This window comes from Synchiropus splendidus, chromosome 7 (assembly GCF_027744825.2).
Source record: "Synchiropus splendidus isolate RoL2022-P1 chromosome 7, RoL_Sspl_1.0, whole genome shotgun sequence".
In the NCBI taxonomy this organism is placed as follows: Eukaryota; Metazoa; Chordata; class Actinopteri; order Syngnathiformes; family Callionymidae; genus Synchiropus; species Synchiropus splendidus.
This window is the reverse complement of record NC_071340.1, coordinates 3,527,590-3,545,412: the sequence shown is the minus strand read 5'-3', so window position 1 is coordinate 3,545,412 and position 17,823 is coordinate 3,527,590.

The following is a 17,823-nucleotide window of genomic DNA, read 5'->3' as shown; positions in this document are numbered from 1 at the left end:
AGTTAAAAAGCACTAGGTTCTGCCCGTCTCCTTGAAGATCAATTTTTTGCCGTGCACTGTTAAACAGGAAGCGTATGTCGTTATTGGTTTTTTTAAAGGTTTGCTCCAACTCGGTTGTAATCTGATTAATAGAGCTGTAATATCCTCCCTTAAACTTCAGTTTGGAAATATCTGTTCCCGCCGTTTTGAAATGTCGATCAACCCCTCGTGATTCGTCTTTTTTCCTCTGAGCAGAGGCGCTGGCATCGGGATCTGGAGCCCTAAGACGAGCCATGGCTCTATGAAATTCATCTTTATACCGTCGTGTTGTGTTAGCCTCCGAATCTGATCCTCTAGGGGGAGCCGTGTTTGTGTTGGAATCAAGTACTCTATGGTTCGGTTTCCAGGAAAATGATGCTGTATCCTCTGGAATATTATGCCACGTGTGAGGGTATGTAATCTCCGTCAAAGCGACCTCCCATTTTCCGTTTAAATCGATATGTTGTGCTAAATCAACGCGGAAAGTACCAATGGAGTTGTCTTTAAAAACATTTGCGCTGGCGTTTGATGGTAAAGTCACATAGAAGCCTGCGTTCTTTGAGTCGTACATGGTGATATGATGCCTGGTGTAAAGAAGGACATTCTTATATAATTTTTTATATCCGAAGCTTTTACCCAGCTGTTGAATTTTTCAGGCCAGTTCTTCCACTGGACAAAGACCTGCCTCTCTCCTTTAACGCAGCGTTCCATGAGAATCTTTTCAACGTGAAATACTTTATCCTTTACGAGTTGTACTTTTTGTAATTCTTGATCATAAAATGACCCCTGGATGGTCTCGCCGTCGAAATCTTTCAATTTATACACAGGCGGGGTGCGATGAATACATTCAGTTATCGTAAATATCTCATCTGTAAAACTCTGCTCATACTTTTTGTCAAATACACCTCGTAGTTTTGATATCCTAACATGATCGCCCTCCTTAAATTTTGCCTTCTGCAGATCTTTCGATGGTCTAATGTAAAAATTGCAGAGTATTTTCTTTAGTTACTTCCATCGGTGTCATTTTTATACTACTGTGATAGCTGTGATTATAACTCTTTACTAGATCCTGTAAAACCTCGATGTAACGTAATGTGTTTTTAGCCGTGAAATATCTCCACATCCGACTTTTAAGAGTGAGGTTAAATCTCTCAACCACAGAGGCCTTAACGTCACTCGCTGTTGAAAAATGATTAATACCCTTCCTTTCCATCAAAGCCCTGAAACTCTTGTTAAAAAAATCTTTCCCATCATCCGTCTGTAGCTTTGCAGGCGTCCCGCACTCCTCCAGCACTGTTTTGAACGCCTTCATTCTCTCGATCGGAGTCTTTCTTTTTAAAACGCGTACATAGGCCCTCTTTGAAAATACATCTATAACGGTCAACAAGTAATTTTGATCGTCGTTATATCTAGCCAACGCCTGTATGTCGCATAGGTCGGCCTGGAATTGTTGAAGAGGCCTGTGAACAAATACTCTGTATCTCGGAAAGTTTACTCTGGCTGGTTTATGCAGGGTGTAGGCATCCTGTTTTGATAAAAAAAATATTTAATAGATTTAGAACTGACTGGTTTTCCAGTCTCAACCTGCACCCCTGGACGAAGGCGACTCACACCTCCAGAGGTCCCGGGGTGAAGAGGATTGTAATAAACTCTTTTAATGATGTGTTTCACCGTCATGTTAAACGAGAAATGAATGAGCTGAGATCCAAATATACTTCTTAATGTTTTTTATTCCACAGGTTATGTAAGGATTCAAACGTAATGTTATACAAAGACAGTAAAAGAGTAAAAAAAAATAAACATCACATACGAGGGAATCTCGTGTTTGTGACATCGCCCAGGACCGGCGTTCTATTCCAGATTCTACTTGCTGATTCCAGACGTTCAATTAGAAGATCCTCAGGCTCATGTTTGATGTATTCATTCCAGACAGTTGATTTTCGACACCTCATTTCGAGCAAGACTGTCTCAGCCGTAGCCTTCGTTCTCATTTTCCCCGGTTGTACGTCATTCAGGGTCAAGTAGTGTTGTACAGCAGGCAGAAAGTTCTTGTTACAGAGTCTCTTCATCAACGGGTGGAAATTAAGGCGGTAGAAATCATCCTCCATCTCTTCAAGACAGCTGTGTTGTAGTTGGCTGGGATGGTCTACTTGGCAACCGTAGCAGATCTCCCTCCAATACCTGCGTATGGTTTTACCTAGTAGATGAAATACAACTGTCTTTAAAGCTTTCAAGAAGAAACCGCTTATCCATCCATCCGTGTCATCATTAGCTGCTGGTTCTTGGTCTTGAGAAGCAGTGGATAAAGCAGGCGGATGCACGTCGACAGATTCGTTCCCGGGGCAGGCGGTTGCTGCCTTCCCTACAGGTTCCTCCTCGTCATCCACATCTTGCATTTCAGTTGCAACAGAGTCGTCTGTGTCGTCTTTGACGTCCAATGAAGGACGGGCTCCGTCTGTCGTGTCGTTGTTAGAACCCTCGTACTTATGACCGTCAGCCGCAACGTGTTCTACCGCAGGATGTAGAGGTGACGGCGAGGAGTTGTTCATCCCGTACCCGGGGCCGCCTGTAGCAGCTCCGAGGAAGGTAGTGACGATACGTCTCGGAACACCTTCTGGCCTCATTGTTGTCTTGGACGGTCTTGTTCCAACAGGTACGTCTGCATGGTGTTGCTCTGGAAAAAATCCTCTTTATAACAGCCATCAACAAGTAGGCGGTCCAGGGTGGGGCGGTCCTAAAAGGCCAGTGCTTTTTTCAACACAAGGGCATCATTCCATAAGCGGCTATGGTAGAAGAGACCGTCGATTTTTGGAGAAATCTCCTGGATTGTCTCACTCCAAGCATCCATCGGTATGGTTAACAGAGTACGAAAAACACCACAATCGGAATTAATATACTCCAGGACGAAATCTTCTTCTTCTTCACCTGTGACTCCTGTTGATACTTTATGGATGGCCCTGAAGGACCAACGTCCTGATCCTAACATTTGAATCACATCGTCTTTTGCACCTGCACGTCACTAACATGCTGGTGCTTGACCTCGGCTTGCTTGCACCGTCACTTGAAATTACTGCATTTAATAAAAACAAGAGAAAAGAAACGCCCTTTAAACTTGACTGTAGCTTGCTGAATAAACGCATCCAACATACGCACTGGTGGATGCATTTAGACAATCATCAGCAGGTCATTTGGTTGATGCTGAGCCAGGATAATTAATAATTTAGCGATAACTTCCTTGGAGAAACATCTCACCCGTCCAGCTGGAGTTGCTGTCCTGGCAGCTGCCTCACTGTCCAGCTCATATTTGATGTCACAGCAGTGTTTCTGTGAATGGAGATGCACTGCCAGTGTCCAGCTGAATCAGGTGTAACTGGATCACACGTCACCATCTTTGTATCTGCGGCCAATTTAAGCGCAGAAAAACAAGGCGTTTGACAAATTTTATTGATGGTAAAGGCATAAAGGGAAATTTTAGGCGTGTTTTCCTTCTCCCATAGCTATTAATAGTAATATTGAAATGTTTATTTTTATCTTTGCTGAAGGAGACCCCACATATGACCTTGAAATGAATAAGGATCGGGCATGCGCATGATGTAACTTACTGAAATTCAGTGACCGTTTTCTCCCACCAACTTTCATCTATTTGAAAACCTGATTCCCTGTTGTATGCTCCTCTCGTTTTTGACCTCAATCTCATTAATATATTTCAGAAACAATTCTCTTCTAGGGCTGAGTAGATTGTTGCTGAGTCAGGAGGTAGAGAAGGAAACCTGTGAAAGTTTTTATTTTTTTATTTATTTTAGACAAAATATATGATTTGATATTGTTTTGAGAGACTATTGTACGAGCGTGACAAGCATTTCTCCAAGTAAGAGGGAGGAAACACACGATTCTCTTTTTGGGCCAGAATTCTGAGTGGCTGAATTATATTTACAGCGCTTCTGAAATTGGGAGCAAACTTTAATAGCATGGAACGTAACCTTGGGATTCTTGACATTGGTAGGTCTTTTCATAGGCAGTGAGGAATACACCGGAGCATTAATAGAGGATGAGCATGAAAACATTTCCAGTTTGGACTAAGGTAAACATCAGTAAGACAGCAGATTTTATGAATATAAGAGGCTCAATAATAAAACTGTTTTGAATTTACACTTATGGAGTAACGATCTGCTGACCCGAGGAGACTTCCCACTCCAAACAAAATCACTTGCTGTAGTTTATCAATGATTTTTTTTTTTTTTTTCTTTTTAAATTTCTCCACCTCTGAAGGTCAGATTTGACTAGAGTCGTGCGTGAAGGTAAAGGTAGAGGATTTATTGTCAATTCTGCCATATGCATTACATATCAAGGATTGAAATGTGCAGCCACATGAACGCAGAGAGATTTAAAACAAGATTCTTTAAATCAAAGTGCAGGTTCTTGAAGCCTACCCCTTTTAATTGGATGACATATGCTTTTCTCATTTTTGACCCTATATCCTGAAAACATGAATAATAATTCACTATTGTTATGCATGATGCCTTTAAACCCTAGAGATGAGCTCTGTGTGACTCTGCTAAAGACTTAATGCCCAAGTGGTTTCCATAATACCTCTTATGAAGACCCTCCAATATTTATAACGTACAGAACATTAAGAATCACCCGTTATAATGTACTTAAATATGTAATAATAATGTATATGTAATGATGTATAATCAAAAAACATGTTTTATTAGTGCATAATTTACATTTTCCCTTTGGTTTCCTTGTTTATACATTCTGTTTATAATATGCTAATGATAATGCTAATAACAGACATATGTAGATCGTAGTTATGAGAACACAGAAGTGTAAGAGCTGTTGCCACGAAAGAGCATTACAAGGGTACTGTGCTATAAAACGGTTATTATTCATGATGCTAATGTCGAATCAGCGTAGCATTTTTGTGTGGTCATCTTTGCTAAGTATGGAAGTCAAAAGTCGTGGGACAACCTGGGAGTAAGTTCAGGTGGTCATGGAAAAGTGGACAGGAAGTTAATATACTGTAGGATTTCACAGCTTCTATTGACTGAATTGACTGATCTGCATCTTGTGACATTTATGAGACATTTATCTGAGAAACTTAAGGGAAATCAAACATATGCAGTGGCAGGAAGTAGCAATGAAAGCAATCGTGAAGCTATTTAGTGAAATCTCGCAGAAAAGCATTTCCTCCTCCCAGAGGCTCTTTGACTGTGTGTGTGATTGCAATGGCAATGATCTTGAATCCACTTCGTGGGGACTGTCTTTCCTTATTTTATACTGAACAACAAGCACGGCTCTATTTACTGTTTCGTTCAAATGAAACACAACATACCAGGGCCCATCACTGTGTTCTGAAACCTCCTTTGAGTTGGGTCTGTTTCAAGCACTGAGTCAATAAGCGTCATGCAATCTTGAGCTGCGTTTTTAATGTGTGCAGTTTTGGCGCGTGTTGCTCGCTCGGTGCCCAGAGAGTACAGAGAGCTGCAGATGGTAACAGGCAGGGAGGTGGGAAACCTTGTCTCTCTTGCACCTCAGACTGTGCTGAAACCTGATTTGTAAACATGCTCACAGGAACCATCTGCCGCTGAGTTCATGTTTTCCTCTGCATTTTTTGATTTGGGATTCTATAAATAGACAGAGAGATGAAGGAGACCACTATATGTCAAATCTGTATGATTGATGGTCCCCCGGGAGTAATAAAACCCTCCCCTTCCGGAAGTAATAAACCCCACCCCTTTTTATATCAAAAAGAAATTAAAATAATTACCCTCCCCATTTTTATATCAACAGGAAATTAAAATAATGAAGGTCCAAGGGGTAGCTTCACCCTTGTGTGATGCAGGGGGTGGGGGTCAGCTACATCCTCACAGACGCAAGGGTCAGGCAGGGTCAGCGGGAGGGTGGGTGTGTGATGAGACACCGGGAGGATTACCTTAGGGGTGTGGGTAAAAAAAAAGGGGTAAAACAAAAAGAAAGAAATACTTTTAGTTTTCAGCATTAGTCAATGTTTGAACTGTTTCTGCATTGCAGGCTAAATAATCAAAACACATTAGTAGCTACAATATTATTTCGGGTTTAAACATTTTAGAAGTTATTTAACATCTTATGAAGAAGTATTTCATTCTTGAAATATTTCTTAAAGATAAAACAGTAGAAAGAAAACACTTCTTAGTCTTCACTAATAGTTCAAACGACGCAGCTACCCAACTCATGCACCATTTTTCAAAATGCGTTTAAACAGATAATTTGTACTTGTTTGAGAAATACTTTTAGTTTTCAGAATAGAACAAAAGAAAGAAATACTTTTAGTTTTCAGAAAATAAGGTTGAGTGAACAAGGATAAAACAAAAGAAAGAAATACTTTTAGTTTTCAGAAAATAAGGTTGAGTGAACAAGGATAAAACAAAAGAAAGAAATACTTTAGTTTTCAGCATTAGTTCAAATAACACAGCTATTCAACTCATATGAGTTTCTGTTGAATCAGTCTATTTAATTTTACACCCTGTGTGAGTTTTAAACGATGCAATTTTACTTACTCAGGAAATACTTAAAAAAGGGGTAAACAGCGGTGTGACAACAGGCATTATGCCTGACTCTTTCTCAGACACCGAAACATACCACATTTTACATCAGTTCCGGGGTAACCTTCGCTGTTGACCAGACCTTCCAGAACTTCATCCTCCTTTCGAAAAGGACTCCAGACTACCCATGGATGCCTCTTCCTCTGCACGTCGTAGGTGAATATTTATCTATCTATCCATCTATCTATATCTATACAGTATACATATAAGTATATACATATATGTGTATCTATGTATTTACATTTACATATATAAGTATAATAAAAACGTTACGCCATGTTTATCACGTACCATGTCTCTTTTCATTGACAGACGTCGTCACTCATCTGTGTGACGTTCATTTAACGCAGAGTGATACTGGTAAAAATATTGAATTATTTTGTAATTCGTTGTTAATATCTCTATTATGTGTTACAACAGCCGCACTTCTATTTTTCAGATATTATCGCCTCCGCGAATAACTTCCCGGAGACGCTGATCGGCGCTGAGGAGCTTGAGCGGTTAATGCGTGTAACTTTTGAAGACGGAGATGCCCGTGCGGATCTGTCGGCTGTGAATCCGAGAGCGAGTCTTCAAGTCAGCGGCACCGAGGCTCAGAACACGCCGTGAATTATAATAATCGACAGCGAGGACGAGTTCGTCCGGGGCCGAGTACAGGAAATCGATCGAAGGGGAGTAACCAACGCTCTCTGAGCCGTAAGCGACGGTTAATTCGGCACGGAAGACAGGACCGGCGCGAGTCATTGGTGAGAAGGAGACAGCGATTCTAATCATAATTACGATAACTAGGTAAAGAATAGCGGTATTTATTAAGTGTATATACATGCGTATGTGTGTGTGTGTGTGTGTGTGTGTGTGTGTGTGTGTGTGTGTGTGTGTGTGTGTGTGTGTGTGTGCATGAAAAGGTCACCCGGAACCCGGAAATCAGACACGACCGGGAAGTCATCCGGACCCTGTGGATGCTGATCATTCATTGAACGGGTCGCTCCAACTGTTCAACGGTGAGAGCAAAACATTCAGTTCAATAAAAAAAAAATATTTTAAGCACAGTCTGTCGATGTATTTTATATTTAACTACCTATGTTTTTGTTTTATTCAACGCCTGTGCGTATGAAAACAGACGATCAGTCAGAGGTCGAAGGAGTAGGGCACCCGCTCGTTGATTCTTTAACTCACCAGACGCCTCAGCTGATAGGAGGTGGGAAAAAACATTTTGGAGTGATAGTTTACATTTCACTGCTGTATTTATTTATTTATTTTTTCACATGAAAACAGATACAAAGACAACGAGCACGCCACACCTTCTACCTGTCGCTTCAACACCAACACCAACACCAACGTTTGGTAAGATACGAAGGTCGTGATTTTACTAATTGTAATGTGCTTTAACGACGGCGGCCACTAGAGGTCGTGATTTTACTAACTGTTATGTGCTTTAACGACGGCGGCCACTAGAGGTCGTGATTTTACTAATTGTAATGTGCTTTAACGACGGCGGCCACTAGAGGTCGTGATTTTACTAACTGTAATGTGCTTTAACGACGGCGACCACCAGAGGTCGTGATTTTTCTAATTGTAATGTGGTTTAACGACGGCGTCCACTAGAGGTCGTGATTTTACTAACTGTAATGTGGTTTAACGACGGCGGCCACTAGAGGTCGTGATTTTACTAACTGTAATGTGGTTTAACGACGGCGTCCACTAGAGGTCGTGATTTTACTTATTGTAAAGTGGTTTAATGAGAGTATACACTAGTGATTTACTATTTGTTTTTACGCTTTAAATGTTGATCCTTAGTAGATCCCTACATTTACACTCTGTTTATATTAATATCATATTAACTGCTATCCGAGGTCTTGCTTCTAGATTGTATTTACATTTGTGTTGTCGGTATTCTGTTTCAGCTCTCCCCTCTGGGTCTTGGCCTTTGTGGGAGACATCGACGCCGGTTTCCTCAGTACCTCTGGATCTACTATCCGGACCGTTCCCTGCTGAAGACTCGACGTCGGCATCTGGGCTATCCGCACCTCCACAGCCACCGTCGCCGACACCATCAGCACCGCCAGCAACCACAGACAAGCCGCGGACATCGCCCCAGATACCAAAACAAAAAGAAAGAAATACTTTTCGTTTTCAGCATTAGTCAATGTTTGAACTGTTTCTGCATTGTAGGCTAAATAATCAAAACACGTTAGTAGCTACAATATTATTTCGGGTTTAAACATTTTAGAAGTTATTTAACATCTTATGAAGAAGTTTTTCATTCTTGAAATATTTCTTCAAGATAAAACAGTAGAAAGAAAACACTTTTTAGTCTTCACTAATAGTTCAAACGTCACTGCTACCCAACTCATGCACCATTTTTTCAAAATGCTTTTAAACAGATAATTTGAACTTGTTTGAGAAATACTTTTAGTTTTCAGAATAGAACAAAAGAAAGAAATACTTTTAGTTTTCAGAAAATAAGGTTGAGTGAACAAGGATAAAACAAAAAAGAAAGAAATACTTTAGTTTTCAGCATTAGTTCAAATGACACAGCTATTCAACTCATATGAGTTTCTGTTGAATCAGTCTATTTAATTTTACACCCTGTGTGAGTTTGAAACGATGCATTTTTAGAGTCTGTGATAACCAGTTAATTTGCTGCGGAGACGCGAGTTCTTTCCTGGACGGTTGAATCTTCAAAAGAGACAGTCTGAAGGCGGACCTCATTGTCTTCAGACAACATTGTTTAGGCTGTAGGAAATACACTTCTGTACCTTCCACGTGTTCGTTTTCTCGTGAGAATGACAACCAAAAACACCCCAACTTAAAATCCAAAAGAATTTACACCCTGACAGAGGCGTCTAATTACCCTAACAGAGCTCTGGGCCCGCAACTCCACCTGGCTTTGCCTCAGCTCCGATGGTGTAGAGTGACAAAGACTATCTCAGGCCCTGACCCCTTTTATTACACATTTCAGTTCATTTTGGAGTTGCAGTCTCCACTGATTGATCCTGGTCTTCTTACGGTCCAGGTCGTCATGGGTCAAATTCCAGATCTTGTGCCGTCTCCACCACATCTGGAAACACCTTTCGAATATTTATACATCTGTCTTTAATTGGCGACAATGGCAGAGCAGATGACCCAAGCCATTGTTTTTTTGGCATCCTGCTTCTGTCACCATGTCCGTTCTCCATCTGATTATTTGTTTTACCTCGCCGCGGTTCATACCTCTGAGCTACCTAGCAGACATTGATCCTGGTCTTCTTATGGTCCAGGTCGTCATGGGTCAAATTCCAGATCTTGTGCTGTCTCCACCACATCTGGAAACACCTTTAGAATATTTATACATCTGTCTTTAATTGGCGACAATGGCAGAGTGGGTGACCCGATCCAAATCAACAAAGACGTCACCTAGGACCTACCCACACGGACGGAGTATTTAGGTGACCCGATTCAGACCACATTTTACATCAGTTCCGGGGTAACCTTCGCTGCTGACCAGACCTTCCAGAACTTCATCCTCCTTTCCAAAAGGACTCCAGACTACCCATGGATGCCTCTTCCTCTGCACGTCGTAGGTGAATATTTATCTGTCTATCTATGCATCTATCTATATCTATACAGTATACATATAAGTATATGTTGTGGGTTAGAAAATGCCCAGAAAATTAGTAAGGAAAAAGAAGAAAAAAACATTCACCCCCTATTTTTCAAAGTAACACCATTTGTTCATTTGAAAACGTTGGATTGTTATTTATCCAGGAGGTGGTGCACATGCGCCGTGAGGCACATGAGTGACGCATGCGCAGCTCAGTAAACAACTGAGCTGAACGAAACCGTGTCTGACTTCTCATGTGCTTCACAGATTTTCTGCATCGTATATCGCGGAAATCTATTGTTGCCGACCAGATACCCCTAGATCTGAGGCCGGTAACATTTGGGGGCTCGTCCGGGATCGTGTTGCATCGTCGGTGTGGGGAAGAAGTAAGCATCGCCGAGATCTAGTGGCTGACACTTCAGGGAAGGCTGCAAAGTCTGCGTCATCCAGAGAGTAGAGGACATAGATTCTACGCTAAGATGGCTACTACAACCCCACGGCGAATGCTGGTTTTCAAGATCCAAAAGAGACTCTCTGAATTGAGATTGAGCCAGCTTCAAGCTTTTGCAAGTGCAATGGATGATGGTGAAGAAAGGGAAACTCTGGCTAATCTGACTGAGCTAGAACTTTATGACATGATTGTTGATTACCTCAGAGGGGAAAGATTGAGAGACCTCGAAGATGAAGGCATGGCTCAACTCCTCTATCTCGAAGACCTACAGAATCACCTGCTGTTCGACAGAGATGAAGGATCCAGAATGACAGAAGAGGTGCCAACTCACCAGGTGGAAAAGACGACATCTACTGGCCAACCAGCCGCTTCGGCATCATCAGCCAAGAATAGAGACGTCCAGATATCAACACCTACAACGGACAACAACTCTCATTCACCACCACATCGGAGCCACCTCATCACATCGCCAGTGCATCTGGACGGTAATGGTGCCAACGGTGTTCGGTTCGATAGTGCCAACCCTTCTCATGCTGGGGAACAGTTGGTGAGATTTACGGATGTGACAGCTCTGCTTCCACGCAGAGAGTTTAAAATTCATGGTGGTCAGATTTCTGACACAGGGTCTGAAGTGTCATTCAGTTGTCTTTGTAAACAGATGGACGAAGGATTGCAAGAAGGGTTTAGTGAGAGAGAGATACTACGCACTGTAATTAAGATCACAAAACCTGGTACCTTCAGAGAGATGTTGGCCAACAAAGATGACTTGACCCTGGATGAACTAAAACGGTTTCTTCGTTCACATATAGGAGACAAGAGCAGCACTGAGCTCTTTCAGGAACTTAGTACTGCAAGACAGCATGACAGAGAAAGCCCACAGCAGTTTCTGTACAGACTGATGGGTCTAAAGCAGCGAGTTTTGTTCGAATCACAGCAACCTAGTGCAGAGTTTTGTTATGACCGAAAGCTTGTACAGGGAACTTTCCTTCATACTCTTTACCAAGGTTTGAATGAAAAAAACACCCATGTTCGTCGTGATATCAAACGTTTCCTGTCAGACCTGCCGGTCAGTGACGACTTCCTTTTGGAGCAGATCACCAAGTCCACCAATGAGGAAACTGAGAGATTACGACGCCTTACTACAGTAGTCAAAACCCGACCGATAACAGTAAGTACCATTCAACATGACACTGTTGAGCAGATTGATCAAACTAAGCAGCCCAAGGCTGATCAGAATAAGCACTCCAGAGTTGATTCTGAGCTTCAAGCTAATCGTGCTGCTATTCTGGAACTGACTGCCCAAGTGACATCATTGACTCAACATTTAGCTCAAGTAGTAAGACCAAGTGAACCAGTGAGTTCGATGAGACCTTGTCCTCCCCCAGGTAGGACCCAGACACCCACAAAGGAAACAAGGGGCAGGTGTCCTGACTGCATTCAAGCAAACAATTTAAATTGTCCTCACTGTTTCATTTGTGGCCAAGCTGGTCATAGAGCAGTTGGATGTTTGCAAAGAAACATTTCGGGAAACACGAAGAGGTCACTGGAGCGAGGCTGCCAGTGACCGACTCCCGTAAGAAGCCTCAGGAACAGGTTGACTCATTTAGGAACATTACACCTGTTAAATCCAACAAAGGATGTCAACCTATACAGAAGAAGCGTGTGGCACAGCTAATTGGTAAGCGATGCATGGTCTCATGTGCCATTAATGGGGTGCCAATACAGATGCTGTTAGACTCAGGGGCTCAGGTTACTATGGTGGGGAGGGAGTTTGTCAGGAACGCATTGCCCAACATTGAAATTCTGTCACTTGAATCTCTGCTTACAGAACAGCCACTGAAGATATCAGCCGCTAATGGCACAGAGGTTCCCTTTGACGGGTGGGCTATTGTCGAACTCCAAATACGCAGTGAGAACCATGGACATGCTGAAATTCAGGTGCCTCTTTTGATTAGTCGTAATGGTGTTAACTGTGCTATTCTTGGGAGCAACGTCATCACTGAGATTCTCAAAGAAAACAAAGAGCATGGTGATAAAGTTGATGTTACTGCCATACTCAAGGAAGCAATGAGTGCCAGTGAGAGTACAGTTGAATCTTTAACTACTGCCCTTCAGATGCAAACTTCTGAGGAAACACCTCTTCAGTGTAGTGTGCGAGTTGGGAGGAAAGGAGTGAAAGTACCAGCTGGTCAAATCTTTGAGGTTCGTTGTAGAGTCAGAGAATGCCCAGAAGGGGGAACTGTGTTGTTTGAGCCTGCGATGGAGAACAGCTGTCCGGATGGGTTAGATTGTTTTCCTACTCTTGTAGATGTTGGCCGAGGTGCTTCCAAAATTGTCAGAATCCCTGTTCAGAATTTTACTCAACGTGACATTTACCTGGCACAGAGAACGATTCTGGGCACACTTATGGAAGTCACTCAAATCAAATCTCTCAGTCACACTGGTGAAAACCCAAAGTCCAAGCTGCGTCCTGTTGTGCAGACTTGTTCAGCTCAGTTTAGAAGTCAACAACCTGCGGATGTGACCAGAGAAAAGTGGCATCCACCTGTCGATTTGTCACACCTCGAAGAGGATGAGCAACAAATAGCAAGAGAAATGCTATATGATGAATCAGACGTATTTGCTCAAAATGATTCAGACATTGGTTGCATTCCAAACCTGCAACTCAAGATACAGCTCAGTGATGAGACGCCAGTCCAAAAGCGTTACAACTCAATACCGAAACCTTTGTATAAAGAGGTCAAAGACTATGTGCAGAACTTACTGGACCATGGTTGGATAAGAAAATCAACATCGTCATACTCATCCCCTGTTGTCTGTGTGAGAAAGAAAGACAAGAGCTTACGTTTGTGTGTAGATTATAGAGAGTTAAATCGCAAGACCAGACCTGACCGTCATCCACTTCCACGTATTCAGGAGCTGCTGGATAACCTGGGAGGCTATTCCTGGTTCTCGATACTTGACCAGGGAAGCGCTTACCACCAGGGTTTTGTTGATGAGGACTCCAGACATGTCACTGCATTTAGTACTCCGTGGGGGTTATACGAGTGGCTCCGTCTTCCGTTTGGTCTGAGCAATGCGCCGGCAGCTTTCCAAAGATGTATGGAAGGTGTCCTAGATGGCTTGCGTGATGAATGCTGTTCACCATATCTAGATGATGTGCTTTGTTTTTCCAAGACATTCCATGAACATGTAGAGGACCTGAGGCGGGTACTCAGCCGCTTAAGAGAGAATGGAATCAAGTTGCGTCCAAAGAAATGTGAGATGTTCAGAAGACAGGTGAGATATGTTGGTCGTCTTGTGACGAGTGAAGGTGTACAAATTGATCCCAAAGACATAGAAGCTGTTTTGCAACTCAAAAACAGGGAACCAAAGAATGTGGGGGATGTCAGAGCCCTGCTAGGCTTCCTTGGCTATTACAGATCTTTCGTGCAGGACTTTTCCAGAATTGCAAGGCCACTGTATAAGCTACAAGAGAGTTGCAGTGACACTAGTCAAAGGGTTGTTGGAGACAAGTCATTCAAATCCAGGAGACGAAGTAACAAATCTGGACAACTTCCATCGAAGCCACCTGTCAACTGGACATCTGAGCACAGTGCTGTTGTAGCTCGTCTGGTAGATGTGTTGACAAATCCTCCCATCTTGGCCTATCCAGATTTCAACTTACCTTTTATTCTGAATACAGATGCATGTAGTGAGGGCCTGGGAGCTGTGCTTTACCAAAATCAAGGGGGTAAGCTTCGAGTCATTGCTTATGGGTCCAGAGCGCTTACACCTGCTGAAAAGAATTACCACCTGCATTCTGGCAAGCTTGAGTTTCTGGCATTAAAGTGGGCCATCTGTGACAAGTTTAGAGATTATCTCTATTATGCTCCAACATTCGCCGTTTACACCGACAATAACCCATTGACGTATGTGCTAAGCTCAGCTAAGTTGAATGCAGTTGGCTATCGTTGGGTGGGTGAGTTGGCGGACTTCCACTTCACTATCAAGTACAGACCAGGAAGAAACAACATTGATGCAGACACACTATCACGTTATCCTGTGAAACTTGAAGGACATCTCGGGGAGTATACTGAAATCCTACCCCCAGACTTGATCTCCACCATCTGGCAAGGAAATAAAGCCATTGAGGAAAATGAGGTACCATGGATGGCAGAACTGCACATATCATCTGGCTGTGATTATGATCCAGTTATCACAAGTCCAACTTTCACCTCTGAGGACATCCAAGTTGCCCAGATGGATGACGCAGCAATCAGTGAAGTGATAATGTTGAAAAAGAGTGGATGGAATCCTCAAGAGAAAAGACACCTGGGAGAAGAGACGAAAAGACTCGTACGTGAGTGGAAAAAGTTAAAACTTGATAAAGGCATGCTGTATAGGCTGGCAGGCAAATGGAAACAACTTGTCCTACCAAGCAAGTGGAAATCGTTGGTGCTAAAACATCTGCACGATGACATGGGTCATGTGGGTTCTGATAAAGTGATCCATCTGGCTAGACAAAGGTTTTATTGGCCATTCATGCAGCGTGACATAGAAAACTATGTGACTCGCCAATGCTCCTGTATCAAGCAGAAGAGACCCACCAGACCACAAAAGGCTCCCATGAGTTCAAAAACAACCAGTAGTCCATTTGAACTAGTTTCAATTGACTATCTCCACCTCGAACCAAGCAAAGGAGGCTTTGAGTATATCTTGGTCATCGTTGATCATTTTACTCGCTTTGCGCAAGCCTATCCGACGAAGAATAAGTCTGGTAAGACAGCAGCTGAGAAAATATTCAGTGATTTCATCCCTCACTTTGGATATCCCGAAAGGCTCCACCATGATCAAGGTCGAGAATTGGAGAACAGTTTATTCAAGCGACTCCAACAACTGTCTGGTATCTCTCATTCCCGAACTACTCCATACCACCCACAGGGTAACCCTGTTGAGCGTCTAAACAGAACACTTTTGCAAATGCTTCGCACTCTGCAAGAGGATCGAAAGATTGAATGGAAAGACCACTTGCCGCAGATCGTGCATGCATACAATTGTACGAGGCACGAAGCAACAGGTTATTCCCCGTTTTTTCTCCTGTATGGCAGAGCTCCACGATTGCCCATTGACTTGCTTTTTGGCTTGAACACCGAGGAGGAAATGTCAAATCAAAGGGAATATGCGCAAAAGTGGGCTTCTCGAATGCAGGCAGCTTACAAGATCGCCTCAGAGAACAGCAAGAAATGTTCGGCCCGAGGAAAAAGAAATTATGACCGTGGTGTTAATGGGATTCCACTGCAGCCAGGAGATAGGGTGCTTGTAAGAAACCTGTCAGAAAGAGGTGGACCAGGCAAACTCCGCTCTTATTGGGAAGAGATTGTTCACAGGGTTATTGAGAAGGTTGGGGATGGGCCGGTGTACAGGGTTCAGGCTGAAAAGGGAGACAAAACTGCTCGTGTGCTGCATCGTAACCTTCTGTTGCTTGTGAATGATTTGCCAGTTGAGCTGGAGATGCGCCCTCATGCAGGAAAGAATCTAAAACAAATGAGTAAGACCAAAGCGAACAGTAAGGAAGCAGAAGAACTAGATTCTGATGATTCTGTTGAAGAGGAAGAGTTGTCGTACAGCTTACGACTTGTACCATTGTATTCTAGAAGCACAGTTAGACGTCGGGTACCTCAACCCGAATCTCGCAGAGAGCTTAGAGCAATGGCACCTGAATTTCAGCCTCTTAGACAGATAACAGAATCAGGGGAGGACCAAAGAGAGAGTGTTCCGCTGATTGCTTCGGAACCAGTACAAATATTGACCACACCGCCTGATGAAAGTGAAACACTTCATGAAAGGACAGACTTAACTGGAGTTGAGGAACCACATGAAAAAGCAGATGAGATGGTTGAACCTGATAGGGACACGCCACTGACGGACAATCCGCCTGCTAGAAGGTCCAATCGAACCATAAGGCCGAGGGAGAGGTTTACGTATGATACTTTTGGTCAACCGTCATACCAGCCTTGGGGACTGACAGCAAATGCCATGTTATCATGTGGTCCTTACTCTGTTGTACCAGGAACACACTACAACTTTATTCAGGTACCAACAGTGTGGGGCTATTAAATGTATGGGATTTGATTAATTACAGTTGTTAACTATAACAACACTTAAAACATCCATTGGTGGTGCTCAAGATGTCCGGCGATCCACTGATCGGCGCTGAGGAGCTTGAGCGGTTAATGCGTGTAACTTTTGAAGACGGAGATGCCCGTGCGGATCTGTCGGCTGTGACTCCGAGAGCGAGTCTTCAAGACAGCGGCACCGAGGCTCAGAACACGCCGTGTATTATAATAATCGACAGCGAGGACGAGTTCGTCCGGGGCCGAGTACAGGAAATCGAGCGAAGGGGAGTAACCAACGCTCTCTGAGCCGTAAGCGACGGTATAATTCGGCACGGAAGACAGGACCGGCGCGAGTCATTGGTGAGAAGGAGACAGCGATTCTAATCATAATTACGATAACTAGGTAAAGAATAGCGGTATTTATTAAGTGTATATACATGCGTATGTGTGTGTGTGCGTGTGTGTGTGTGTGTGTGTGTGTGTGTGTGTGTGTGCATGAAAAGATCACCCGGAACCCGGAAATCAGACACGACCGGGAAGTCATCCGGACCCTGTGGATGCTGATCATTCATTGAACGGGTCGCTCCAACTGTTCAACGGTGAGAGCAAAACATTCAGTTCAATAAAAAAAAAGTATTTTAACCACAGTCTGTCGATGTATTTTATGTTTAACTACCTATGTTTTTTGTTTTATTCAACGCCTGTGCGTATGAAAACAGACGATCAGTCAGAGGTCGAAGGAGGAGGGCACCCGCTCGTTGATTCTTTAACTCACCAGACGCCTCAGCTGATAGGAGGTGGGAAAAAACATTTTGGAGTGATAGTTTACGTTTCACTGCTGTATTTATTTATTTATTTTTTCACATGAAAACAGATACAAAGACAACGAGCACGCCACACCTTCTACCTGTCGCTTCAACACCAACACCAACACCAACGTTTGGTAAGATACGAATCTCAATTTTTTTCAACACATCTCTACCGTTCAGTATCAGTTGAATGGTTGTATGTTCGCTATTGTGTGTGTGTGTGTGTGTGTGTGTGTGTGTGTGTGTGTGTGCGTACGTGCGTGCGTGCGCGTGTGTGTGT